The sequence below is a fragment of the Bison bison genome, unplaced genomic scaffold (assembly GCF_000754665.1).
Source record: "Bison bison bison isolate TAMUID 2011002044 unplaced genomic scaffold, Bison_UMD1.0 scf7180017864471, whole genome shotgun sequence".
Classification (NCBI taxonomy): domain Eukaryota; kingdom Metazoa; phylum Chordata; class Mammalia; order Artiodactyla; family Bovidae; genus Bison; species Bison bison.
In genome coordinates, this window is record NW_011495032.1 from 13,027,128 (window position 1) to 13,041,252 (window position 14,125).

At 46.9% G+C, this 14,125-nt stretch overlaps 1 protein-coding gene across 2 annotated transcripts in view; it reads left to right on the forward strand.

Annotated features, from left to right (window-relative positions):
- The window catches only part of GYPC (glycophorin C (Gerbich blood group)), a 50,533-nt gene that overhangs the window by 12,122 nt on the left and 24,286 nt on the right, over positions 1-14,125 (forward strand). The gene's annotated exons all lie outside the window — the stretch shown is intronic.

Below are 14,125 nucleotides of genomic sequence, written 5' to 3' on the forward strand. Positions count from 1 at the left end.
GTTCGGAGGGTTACACAACCAGATGTAGTATGTGGAACAAAGTGGGGTGCGTGTCTCTGATTCCCTTGGGAACGTACTGTTTTTGCCACAGAAATTCACTCATTAGGTTCTTAAGTGGGGACAGGATGATGTAATGACTTTGAGGAGCTGATGCTGGGACTATAGAGTCACCAAAAAGAATAAAGGCTATCCATCCCTGAATCTCCAAAAGCAATGGCTCCCCACCTGGGGTCCCCACCCCCCAAAAATACACACATTAAAAAATAATGTCACAGCTACAAATCTCCATTGCAATTATTTTCAGGAGAAATGACATTTCTATATAATGAATTGTGAGATGAAGTCTGGAAATATGAAAGAGATAAAAAGCCCATCTGTGTAGTGGAGCTGGGCAGCCTGGCAACTCCACTCCAGTCCCCCCTTGTGATTGTCACTCTCAAGTCATGGCTGGACACCGGGGGCTTCAGTAACCCAGTTTTCAGTCTCCTGGCTGGTGCGTCAGAATGGCCACCTGAGGTCTCATTACTATTTGTCGTCAGTGATGATGTTTTGGGGCTTTTGGAGGGTCCTTCCATATTAGACATTTTCATCACATAAAATACTCTCACTGTGGTTAAATTGAGGAGGGCATGGCAACTCACTCCAGTAAACTTGCCTGGAGAATCCCATGGACAGAAGAGCCTGGCAGGCTGCAGTCTGGGGTCACAAAGAATCGGACACAACTGAAGCGACTTGGCGTGCATGAACATACGTGGTTAAATTATTTGCCTACAGCCAGATTGCAGCTTACACCCAGCTGTCCATCACTTTACCAATTAATCCACAAGAAAGGTTCTTATCAAACTTCGAGTCTCTGTGAAGAAATCTTAATAGTTAGAAACTATTGGGTCAGCCAAAAATTTCTTTCAGGTTTTTAAACCCAAATGAACTTTTTGGCCAATCCAATAGATAGATGGTTCCATTAGGGAAGCAATTTATCCACAAATGTTTACTAACGACCATGTACACCCCTGGTTCATCAACAGAAACTTAAAGACTTCTGTGTATCCGCCCTGTCCTAGGGATGCAGGAGAAGATAATAAAAAGTCTAGACAAGATCCCTGTCCTCAGAGCATCATTGGACTTCTTGGTGCAGCAGAACACACATCATGACAGGAATAAAAAGCATCCAAACCCCTTACTGAGAAATTTCTTAGCAACTGAATTCAGGTTCCAGATTGAATTGCCTGTGTCTTCTTCTGATTCTTCATAGCTAAATAGATATCTAGCAATTTAAAGACTAACTTAACTTCTCAAATATAAATTGCTATCTAAAATTACTTAACACTGATAGCTAATATTAAATTATGGTGTATTTCTCCTTAACTTAATCTTGTTGAATTAAGACTTTGTCCTTGAAGAACTTGTCAACTCACAGCCTAAAAGTTGAGAATTATGTTTTATTTGGTGGATAAATCTGAGGACTTAAACCCAAGATGCAGCCTCTTAGATAGCTCTGAAAGACTGCTCCAAAGAGGCAAAGGGAAAGCCAGGATATATAGAAGTTTTTGCAACAAAAGACCGAGTAGTTGGAACATCAAGTAATCAAAAGATTACTGTTTATCAAAGAAAACTAGACATCTTAAGTTCATGAATTCAGTACTTTTCTGTGTCTGGGAAGATGCAATAATCTAGGTTCACTGAATTAATTTCTTTGATATGCACCTTAGCTATGTGGGGCCAGTAGCCTGTGCTTTCTCATCTGGGTCTCAGAGGGGTAGCTGCACAGCAGAGTGCTGGATGGCAGATATCCTGCCTCCATCCTAAGTTCCCTCGGGGCTTACTATCTGAGTGACTCTGATGAGATGGCTTGATGGCTGCAACATCCTTTGCTTACTGATGTGGCAGGCAATATTTTAGTTCACAGACTAACGTTCATTGTTGAGAATGTTCTAACTCAGGGAATGACTGAAGTTTAGACAAGTTGAAAGAATGTTAAAATACAGAAAACAGTGCAAGTGTGTGGGGTACCTGCTGTGAGCGTAGATGATCTGATGTGTCACACGTGCTGAGCAAATGTTGGTTCAAAGTATTCTTTCCTTGTCACCGTCCTTCTCTGTGAGAAGGGTCTGTGGATGGTGCCTCCTTCCTCTGGATGAAGGACAGGCTGGGAGCAGCAGGGCTGTGATTTGAACCCAGGTGCTCCAACCCCAAGGCCATCTTTTCAGCCCTGCTCAGTATCACCATTTGTATGTGTAGACAGTGGAGGGTTTCAAAAGAGAACAAAATTCTCTTTCACAGGAGTGAAAGAAGGTTGGTTCCAATGGGCTTTTTAACTGCGCTCATTTATATCAGGCATTGGTCGCTACTCCTAGGTCATTTCCTATTTAAGATTCTTGGAGCTTCTGAAAAGATCTTCTGGAACATGCTATTTTTAAAGAACTCATTCGAGTGAAATGACATTTGTCACTCACTGAAAAGGCACATAATGCTACAGAAAGTCAGAATACAGCTTTGAAGACATTGCAGTCGAAGACAGATGAAATCTATGGTTTTCCTCCAAAGTTCAGACACCCGGTGAGACTGTGTTTCCAGGCTGTTTATTTCCTGAGGCTTTGGTCTCTGGCCAACTGTTCATTGTCCTCTGTTCCTTTGGTAAAAGCCACAGGGTCACACCACCCAGAGGCACAATTATCTGGGTTCCTGCTCTCATTGCCCTGGGGCTCTAGAAACAGAGGCCTGACTGTCTATGCAGATAAACACAGATAAAAGGTTGACCGCTCACTGCCCTGCTTTCTGCCTGGGGTCTCCAAGGTTCTGCTTTGAGCTCCCTTGAGTGGGGCCCTCCTCTAAGAAGAAATGAACAGAGGACGGTCATTCTCCTCGGCCTTGGTTCCAGACATCTCCTGAGCCAAGCAGCTCCACTCAGGAACCCTTGTACAAATGCTTCCCAGACCTCCTCAGGCCTCCCTGGAGCAGGCCCTTGGTGTAGCCAGGCTGTGACCACTTGAATAAGCAATTTGTTCTGGTCTGGAACCTGACATCTCAGGACTCAAGATTCCCTGGAAGGTCCCTCTGTGATGAGCCCTCTCTAATCAGTGCAATTGGCCAGGGGAGCTGCACAGACTCCAGTCAGAGAGGGCAGGCCATAGCCTTCACTGCAGAGATGGCCTTGAACCTGTGCAAGATTTAAATCGGGGGGGGGCCCTGCCACTCTCATACCATGTCATCAGCCCCTGTTTTAACCCCACCAATAACCAGTGTAGGTGAACTTGAGTTGGTGACTCACCCTCTCTGGCCTCCATGGCCCCGGTACCTGCATCCTGTCATACTTATGGAGTGGTCAGGGCACAGTGAGCCATGGGTGCAGCCAGACTCTGCAATCTGTGCAAAGTGGCCACAGCAGTGGATGGTGTCCTGTGTTCTTATAGCTAATGATCTTTCAGCTTGCACCTCTCACTGCCCTGCTTTCTGCCTGTGGCCTCTCTATGGTTCTCCTTGCTCCTTTGAGCAGGGCCCTCCCCAAGAAAAAATGAGCAGAGGGTGGCCATTTGAAAGGCTGCAAACATGTCAGACCTGGGTTCAAGATGCAGCTTAGCCACTCAAGGCTCCATCCTCATGGGCACTTTAAATGAGATGTAGGAAAGGCCCAGGCCTAGCACTGAGCTACCACAATGCAAATATTAGCATGAGGGGGAAGAGAGAGGCTCAGTGACACAGAGACTTAAGCCAAGCGTTTGCAGACTAAGGCCCATAGGATGCCTGTTTTTACAAATAAAGTTTTATTGGAATGGGCTTCTTTGGTAGCTCAGCTGGTAAAGAATCTGCTTGCAATGCAGGAGACCCCGTTTTGATTCCTGGATTGGGAAGATCCCCCGGAGAAGGGAAAGGCTACCCACTCCAGTATTCTGTCCTGGAGAATTCCATGGACTGTATAGTTCATGGGTCGCAAAGAGTTGGACACAACTGAGTGACTTTCACTTTCACTTTATTGGAACACAGCTGTACCCATTCGTTTGTATAAACAAACTTCCTTCAAGGGACAACAGCAGAGTTGTAGCAGAGACCACATGGTGTACAGACTATTTAGTGTGTGGCCCTTCCTCAAAAAAAGTTTCCCAACTGCTGTCTTAAACCAACAGGAGCATCTCCAGTGGCTTGAATTCTAGCCCTGGAGCCCACCTGGCCCCACTGCACTTCTCTCTGGGGGAAGCCATAGCCTCATGGATGGATGAGAAGCCACAGAAGAAAGACCTGCAGCCGAGGCTAGGGACCAGGTAGCAGCCAGGTACGCCCATCAGGCCAGGCCTGGCTTACCTGGGTGAAGATGGAATGACTCATTCCTGTGACCTGATCCACCCAAGCTGCCAAGGGAAGCTTGTCCCTCTGGTGGCTTTTACCTTCTTTTGCCTTCTTGTCACCTGTCTACCCCCGGCCCCATAAACATAGGCAGCTGGGGCTCTCCTACTGCCTTGCAGAAAATCCTCACCCCAACTGGGCAGGTATAGGAAAAAGAGCCAAACATCAGACAGGCTGTGCCTGGACCAGACAGCTCTCCCATCTCGTTCAGAAAGCAGGGCTTCTCAGAAGGGCCCAAGCAGGCATTGGGCTAGAAGCGTTGTTCTGAACCTGGTTTTGTTTTTCTTTTTTTAACTTTTTATTTTATATTGGCATATGGTTAATTAGCAATGATATGTTAGTTTCAGGTGTACAGCAGAGTGATTCAGTTATACACTTACCTGTTCTTTTTCAAATTCTTTTCCCATTTGGATTGTTATATAATATTGAGCAGAGTTCCTGTGCTATATAGTAGGTCCTTGTTGGTTGTCCATTTTAAATGAAACAATGTGTACATGTCAACTCCACACTTGTAGTCTATCCCTCCTGCTAACCATTCCCCTCTGATAACCATAAGTTGGTTCTCAAAGTCTGTGAGTCTGTTTCTGCTTTGTAAATAAGTTCCTTTGTATCATTTTTTTTAATTCCACATTTAAGCAATATCATATGCTAGTTCTCTTTCTCTTACTTCCGTATGCCGCTCTCTAGATCCATCCACGTTGCTACAAATGGCATCATTTCATTCTTTTAATGGCTGAGTAATATTCCATTGTATATAAGTACCACATTTTCTTTACCCAACTTAATGACATCTTTCCCCATCTCAGGAGGTTATTATCCCTCTTTTCAGATTGGATATGTTGACTCAGAGGAAAAAGTATGTCCACATTTCACCAGTTATGAGATAGTGGACCCTGAGTTCAACAACAGATTCCCTGAGTCTACACTCCTACTCTGCCTCTGCCACCGGCATCAGCAAGCTTTTTAGCCCAGCCCGTGAGTGTGTTTTGAGCACCCACTGTGTGTCAGGCCCTGGGGATTTGACAGTGCACAAACCAACAGTCATCCAAAAAGAGAGCTTACATTTCAGTGGTGACGGACACAAGACCTGCAGGTAGCGTGCTCAATAAGTCAGACGACGCTAAGTGTGGGGAGGAAGATCAAGCCAGGAAAGGAGAGAGGCCCAAGGGACAAGAGGTGGTGCCATTCTAAAGAGAGTGGGCAGAGAATCTTCACTGGGGAAGTTGATATTTGAGAAAGACCTAAAGGAAGCCAGGGAGTCAAACATGGGATTGAATATCTGAGAGGAGGCACAAGAGGCAGAGCACAGCACATGCAGAGGTCCTGCAGTAGGACCAGGCTTGGCCTGATCGAGGAACCGATAGGAGGCAGTGCAGCGGGGAGAGGAGTGGGAAGTGGTGACTAGGAGATGAAGTCAGACAGGTAAGGCAGCACAGGGCCAATGGGACTGTCTCCCAGCACCCCTTGTAGCAGCTGGAATTCTACCACCTTCCTGAATTTTCCCTGCCAGAAGGTTTCTCATCCCGAGTGAGGAGCCCCTCAGCATCTCTGCTAAGGCTCTAGCAAGGTTCTGAGTCAGCTGTTACACGTACTGGGGGCTGAGAAGGAGAGAAGAGGATGGCAGAGAACTCCTAAGTGATGCCTGAGGTGCAGTGGTGACGGAGGCCTTCACCAGGCACCCCATTTGTGTTTATGTGTGTGTGCTCAGTCATGTCTGATTCTTTTGAGACCCCACGGACTATACCCCACCGGGCTCCTCTGTCCATGGGATTTCCCAGGCAAGAGTACTGGAGTGCGTTGCCATTTGTTCTCCAATGTCCTGAAAGATGCCTTAGTTGCAGGCCCACATGTGCGTGTGCGCGCGCACGCGCACGTACACACACATACACACACCCACAGAGGCTGGCTTGCAGAGCCTCTCTGAAATTGCTGGTTGCATCTTCTGGGTGGAGTTTTTCTGCAGGGCCATGATGAGCTCTACAGGAAATGAATATGGGTATGAGGTTCCTGGCACCTGCCCTCACAGGCACTCAGGACTCTCGGGGACCAGCTAGGAGTGTTACAATGTGGGACAGAACCCCATGCAGGGCCAGAGAGGGGGACATTGCCATCTCCCTCCCAGCTCTGGGTCCACGTAAGCCCTGGGGAAACAGTCCAGCAGAAGGCACAGAGCAGTCCCCAGGGCTGCAGGGTCTGGCCCAGCAGGGGTGGAGAAGAGAATCAGGAAAGGATGTGGACAAGGGTGCTCTCAGGCCCAGGACTCCTGGGGTCCAAGCTGCCACCTGCCTGGGAAAGGTGGTCCCCACAACACCCTCAGCCTAACCCGGAAGCTTCACACAGAAGACGCAACCATCAATTCCAGCGAGGCTTCTGAAACCTGACCTCTGCCTGTGTGCACATGTGTGCTTGAGTCCCTGGTGGAGTGAAAGAGCAGCCTAGAAACACAGGCTCCATCTCCCTGATATCAGAAGGGTGATGAGACCAGTGTGGGCTCCTGCAGCTCAGCTTAGAAGCCAGGATTCTACCACTTGAGTCTCTCTGCACCCCCATATAAGAGGCACAAATTAATGCAACTGCTCACGGAGGCAAGTCCCACTAGCAGCCAGGTTCATTAGGCGGGGACAGAGGTTGAGGTTTCGTCTGCTTTTTGTTTACACACTGTTGTGTTTAATCTGCTGAGCTGCCCCGGAAACCATCCGGTTAAGTGATGGGGGCCAATTAAATATGGCTCAGGAGCTCATCCTGGCTGCCTCCTGCCCTCAGATAATATCATCCCTGCACGCAAATCCAGGTGCTCTTCAAGTGACTGGCTTTTCATCTCCACGGGGACAGGCATGCTAGGCTTCGGGTCACCCGAGCACCCTTTGTACTTGGAACCTCTCGCATATACCAATGCATGGACATGTTTCTCATCTTGCCTGGTTCTCCCTGCAGCCTGGGACAGGCCAGAGGGTGTGAAGGGAGGGTCAGCCTCCCCTGAGATCTCTCTAAGCCAAGGGGCCAGGCAGGCTGTCCATGCCCACCAGGGAGGGGAGTGCTCTTAGACACCACTTAAATGAAGGGTCTGGGGTCCTCAGAAAACTCAGTACCCTAAGTGTTCCTGTAAAAGGGACAAATGACTGTACCAAGGCCACACCAATAGCAAATAGAAGAGCCAACCCCACAGTCCAGCTGTCACTCAATTCCATAATGTCTGCACACCACAGGCTCACCTACTGGCAGTATCCTCCTCCATGATGCTGAGTGCTTTTTGTGCTATGAACCTAGGGGACATTTTTTACTCAGCCATTAACAGTATAAAATAATACCATTTGCAGCAGCATGGATGGACCGAGAGATTATCACACTAACTGAAGTAAGACAAAGACTATTACCATATGATATTGCTTATATGTGGAATCTAAAAACAAAGATATAAATGAATTTATTTACAAAACAAAAATCGACCCACAGACAGAAAACAAATGTATGGTTACCAAATGGGAAAGGACGGAGGGATAAATTAGAAGTTGGGGATTAATATAAGATTAATATATACACACTGCTTACGTGTATGCTAAGTCACTTCAGTCATGTCTGATTCTTTGCGACTGTTCCCCACAGGCTCCTCTGTCCATGGAATTCTCCAGGCACGAATACTGGAGTGGGTTGCCATGCCCTCCTCCAGGGGATCTTCCCAAACCACGGAACGAACCGATGTGTCTTATGTCGCCTGCATTGGCAGGCAAGTTCTTTACCGCTAGTGCCACCTAGGAAGCTCGTATATGCGTGTGTGTGTGTGTGTGTGTGTGTACACACATACACACTATTTATATATGTAACTGAATCACTGTTCTATATACCTGAAACTAACACAGCATTGTAAATCAACTAGTCTTCAATAAAAAATTAAAATCTAAGAGGATAAATGCTTCACACTTGAACCTGGTTTGCATCCCCAACACTTGGAGAAGGAAATGGCAACCCACTCCCGTATTCTTGCCTGGAGAATCCCATGGACAGAGGAGCCTAGCAGGTTACAGTCCATGCGGTCACAAGGGTTGGACATGACTTAGTGACTAAGCCACCAAACCACCACCACCGAGACACACACACACACACACACCACAGGAGACATGGCCGGCAGCACTATCAGGGAGCCATCCTCTTTGCTTTCAGCTTAGGTCCCGCTGGCTTCTGAGTGGGGTTGCCTGTGCCTGTGAATCTGCCTTGCACCAGCATCTGGCGTATAGCCTGACTGTGTCTGCTTGCAAAGGTGTTCTATTTCTCCCGGGTTTTTTTTCTTCCCTTCCTTTATTCACGCGAATCTGCCTTGCACCAGCATCAGACATATAGCCTGACTGTGTCTGCATGCAAAGGCGTTCAATTTCTCCCGGGTTTTTTTTCTTCCCTTCCTTTATTCATGTGAATCTGCCTTGCACCAGCATCAGGCGTATAGCCTGACTGTGTCTGCATGCAAAGGCATTCTATTTCTCCCGGGTTTTTTTTCTTCCCTTCCTTTATTCACACTGATGGAAATGGCTCCTTCACCCAGGTCTGCCTCTGATAAGCTCCAGATGGTTTCAAGAAAGCAGAGCGGAGCCTCTTATCAGACAGCAGCAGTGGATCTGGTGCCAGCACTGGGCGGGCCTGGTGCTGATAAAATGGGCCTGGGCCCAGCTCACCAGCTGCTTTCTCAACCTGCCCTCAGGGCCTGACCCATCAGAAGTGGGGGTTGCCAGACCCAGGAAGCTTCTTTACTTTCTTAGGCACTAGAGCTGACTCCCGGTGACCACAGGCAAGAGGACCTGATAGGAAGCCACTGGGGACAGAGGTTTGGCCATGAGGCTGATGGGACAAAGGACCCTAGGAGGCTCTGACAGGACAGTGGGAGGTGGCTCCTCCCAGGCACATATCGGGATCAAGTGTGTGGTTTGAGCCCTTCCCTGTGAGGCCCTACTGTTCCTAGTCCTGGATAAGACACCCCAAGGCTGGGGAAGGGGAGGTGTTAAGGCGTTTGGTCTAATGTGGCGTGATCATGTTTGAAGTAGGTTTGCCAGACCCAAAAGCTCAGGCTGTCTGCCCCCTTCCTGGGAGCTCTGGTTTGAAGGAGATCAAAGAGCTCATCCCCCCGCCCCACCGCCCCCCACACACCCCATTTGAAGACAGAAATTCTACCTTCAAACATTAACTTCTTTTCCTTTAAGCTTGGGTCAATGTTAAATTTCCTGTCCTTGAGGTAGGACAGACTGGGCTAGCTGACTGTTTTGTGAAAAGTGACTTGGCCATATGGAATCTAGAAGAATAGTGCCGATGAACCTATTTACAGGGAAGGAATGGAGACACAGACATAGAGAATGGACTTGACACAGCGAGGAAGAGAGAGAGTGGGACGAATTGGGAGGGTAGCATTGACATACGCTATCATGTGTAAAGCAGACAGCTCGTGGGAAGCTGCTGTATAACACAGGGAGCCCAGCCTGGAGCTCTGTGATGACCTAGAGGGGTGGCATGGGAGTGGGGAGGGAGGCTCACGTGGGAGGGCATACATACATATAATTATGATTGGTTTGCATTGTTATATGACAGAAGTCAACACAACATTGTAAAGCAAATATCCTCCAACTAAAAAAAAAATTTCTTTAAGAAAAATACCTTTCCTGTAATAAGCATATATGTAAAAAGAAAAGTAACTTGGCCTTTCTGACCTTATTTGTCCCATTTTTAAAATGGGTTGGTCATCCCTATGTCCAGTGCCCTGCTGGGAGCACCCAGGATTTCACAGGTGGAGGGCATCTTGCCTCCACTGGTCACCAGGGTTCCACCACCAGGCTTCGCCCTACACTGCAAGACAGGGCCAGGGCCTAGCAGCAAGGTCAACCGTAGAGCCTCAGTCTGGGTTTGAATCCTGGCTCTGTCCTTGGACACTGTCTCTAAGCTCCAGTCTTTTTATATTTAAAGGAGGGATGGAAACTCCAGTCTGGCAAGGTTGTTTGCAGGAGTTCAGTTCATGAGAGCTACTCGTGATTTGTGGCTGTCCCATGAGAAAGGTTTTGAATGAGAAGCATCTTGAGTGTGAAATAATGTGAGTGAATCCCCAGCACAGAGCAGACTCATAAAAAGCAGTAGCAGGAGCCCAGCTGATCTGCTGGCTGCCCCCTGCTCCAGGTGTTTAGGTACATGGATACATATGAGGTTGAAGATCCCTCCAAGACAAGCAGAGACAGCAGGCTTCCATGCAGGCAGGTTCTACAGGGTCACTTGGCATCCTGGGCCAGTGACTGGATGTGCAGCTACCGAAGAGGCGTGCAGGGTGGGTGCAGAGGGGTACAGCCTGTTCTCAGATGACCTGCAAGAATGCTGTCAAAGCAAACCTCATGGGGATTTCACTGGTGGTCCAGTGGTTAAGAATCCACCTTGTAACACAGGGGACATGGGTTCATTCCCTAGTCGATGAGCTAAAATTCCACATGTCTCAGAGCAACTAAGCCTGTGTGCCACAGCTACTGAGCCCACACACTCTGGAGCCTGGGGGTCACAGGTCACAGGTCACAACTAAGACCTGATACAGCCAAATAAATAATACATTTTTTAAAAGGGTTGACAGCACAGCCAAGAGGAGCAGCAGCTCCTGACTCTTAGTCCCTAAAACAGGACCACACAGGTGGTCTGCCCTGAGATGGACACCAAGCTGGAGAACTGAGACTAGAGGAACTAGAGGAACCTGATATATCAAGAAACTATCTTTCCCAGACTGAGGCTGACAACTACTCAAGGCCAGAGAAAAGGCAGGCTGAGGGGCAGAGCAGTAGGACCAGCCAGGGTGGCTGCTCTCATGAGCTGTGTCTACGGAAGAAACAGCAGGACTCCTCAAATCTCTCCCCTGGAATCAGTCAAAGCCTCATGTGTAATCCTGAGAGCCAGAGGACCAGCATGTATAAATGTTCTCTGTAGTGATAAAGGCAAGAGAGATGGTCTTCACACCTAGCAGCTAGTAGATGCTTGATACATTGTGTTTTGCGATCACTGCCAACTCCTGCTTTTGTAACTACATATCTGGATAAATTTCCTGCTGTGTTTCACTGCACTGCTGGGAGGAGCTTTCACTCAGTAAGCTTTTGATGATCACATAGATGGTCATCTACCATGTGTAGGTCACCTGGCAAAATATCAGACACCAAAGGGAAGATGCCAGAGCCCTCACTGTGCCCCAGAGTTCTTTGATGTGTTTGATGAGTCTGTCCATGGAAACAGAAGGTCACTTCCTTCCAGAAGGTCAGAACAGATACCCTCTACAGGTGGCATTGGACCAGTGTGGATTGATGTGTGGACATTCACCAGATAAGCCAGGTGGAGTGGACATTCCAGGCAGAGGGCACAGCAAGAGCCAGAGCCTGGGGGTGCAAAATATAATTGGAGTTCATGTGACCTACAAGGGGCTGACATGGGACAGGAATGATGTGAATGTGTGAGATGGCAATGTGGGAATTTGGACTGGCTTGTGGCTGTCACTCTGCATTTATGCCTGGGATCTCCCAGTGGTCTCCTCTGGGTGGATCCCTATTAGGGAACTCACAGTGGATCTGTTAAGTTGACAAAAGAACTGAACAGTCCGTGGAGCTGGCATGTATTATTTGGGACATACTAAAAATTGTGTTGCTACTTATCTAGAAGTCGAATTTAACTAGCATCCTGCATTTTATCAGAACATGAGTGCTTTTCAAAGGCTCTCATGAGATGCTACTGTCCAGTCAGAGTTGAGGACCATGAGCCAGAGGCTCCTGCTGCTCTGAGCAAGCCCACTGTCTCAAGCCCCAGGCCAGGTCCCTAACTGCAAAGACTCTGAGTATATGAAGCATTCCCACTCTTAAAAACATTTTTAGGGAAGCTTTTGAGATTTCCTTCTTATTCATCCTTTCCATCTAGTTCATGGATGCCTCCCACAGCAGGTCAAAAACCTATTTTTATATAAATTTGAAAATCTGAAGCTAATTAATTTTTAATATTTTAAGTGATGCAATTGTGGAAGTTATTCAATGACTGGATATACTTAAATACAAAACAATAAATCCTTATTCATACTGCTTATAGCACTCCCAACACACATGTCTTCTTAACTACTAACCACACTCCTTCCAGAACCTCAGACTCTCTAACCTTCAAGACTCCCAGCACTGTCAAGTGTGCCTTCCTGGAACCCCCGCCTCACAACTATACCTCCTTCCCCACATCCATTACTCTCAGTCCTGTTGGTCTCTTTCCTCTTTCTCAGTCCTGCTGATCCTTTCTTGGTAGCTCCAAAGGGCTCTTCTAAACTGAGAAGAGAGAAGACTTTCCTCTCCACTGCTGTACTACAAACTTTCTAGAAATTTTCTATAATCTCTTATCTGCTCATTGCCTACAGGAGAAGACTCAGTTTATCTAACCTCACCTTTAAGACTCTTCATTACTCATTACTCACCAAGCAGATGAGTGATAAAGTTTATTAATGATATCAGATGGGATAGTGATGGTGGAAGATGTAATAAGACAAGGAAAAGGAAGAGAGGAAAATAAACTAAAAACATGTACTGAATTTAGTCATTGATATTTTTCCCTTCCTTTTCCTATTCCAAATAGGAGGTATAAAATTAAACATTGCATTTGTTTTCATGTAAAGTCATTCATACTAAAAAGGATAAAAGTATTCAAATCTACATTGTCTTAGACCATCTGGCTTATCCGGCAGTCCCTCCCTAATCCTGATTACTCGAATAGATCCAACTCTGTAGATGGCTAATGCCTATTTTGCTAACTCTATTTTTGCTCTCTCTACTTGGTTTGCTTAAGAAATCGGTACACCTGTCCAAAGAATAGTAAATTGTGTTTATACTTTCCCTTAACCCCCTAATATGTGTTAGATTTCAAACCCAATTTTGAGGTGCTGAGATCCCTGATTAGGCTATATGGACAATCCTTTCTGTTTATATTAGCTGCATTAAAACAACAGGAGAGTGAAATTCACCCTTCCTGTTGGTCATTAGACATTAACCAGTTGTGGGACTTTAAATAAACCACCTACAAAATTCTGAAGTGAAACAAAGTTTAAGTTTGTTGGCTTTATTTGATTAGGTTTCCAGGGCATTTATCACTTTCTGTGAAAGAAACATTTAATTTAGATGGCAGTTGATTTGTGTCATGGGATTTCAACTGACAGGAGGAAGAGTTATGTGTGTGTTTATGACTTCTTTGCTTTTAAAAGATTAATGTGAGTGAAACATAAATCACAAGACCTTTAAGGGAGAGAGATGCTGGAAAGACAGAGCAGGAGTGTGTCAGGGTGATGGATTGTAAAGTGTCTTCATCAGGGAGGAAACCAGAGGGAGGGTGGGACACAGGGGTGGTGGGGTGGGAGCAGTGAAGAAAAATGGCTTTTCCTTCCCAAGCACAAAGACTGTGCAGGGGCTTGAACTAGAGCCAGGCAACTTCTTAGCTCCATTGCCTGATGCAAACTGAAGAGATGAGCTGATGACTTCCTGAAGCCCCTTTCCTGCCCTGATAGCCAGAGGACAAAAAGAGTACTAACAGCACAGTGGACATGCTCAGGAAGCCCAAGTATTCCAGGAGACAAACAAACACTCCCTGCCCCCCAAGTCACAAGAACTGGTCCCCTGTTCTGCTCCCAGAGACACCCTACATCCAGAAGCCAAGTATGTGTGTGTGTGTGTGTGTGTGAGAGAGAGAAAGAGAGAGAGAGACAGGAGAAGGAGCTATTCTCAAAAAGGTGGGAATGATAGGAAGAGCTGTCATATGTTGGATACAATTCTCC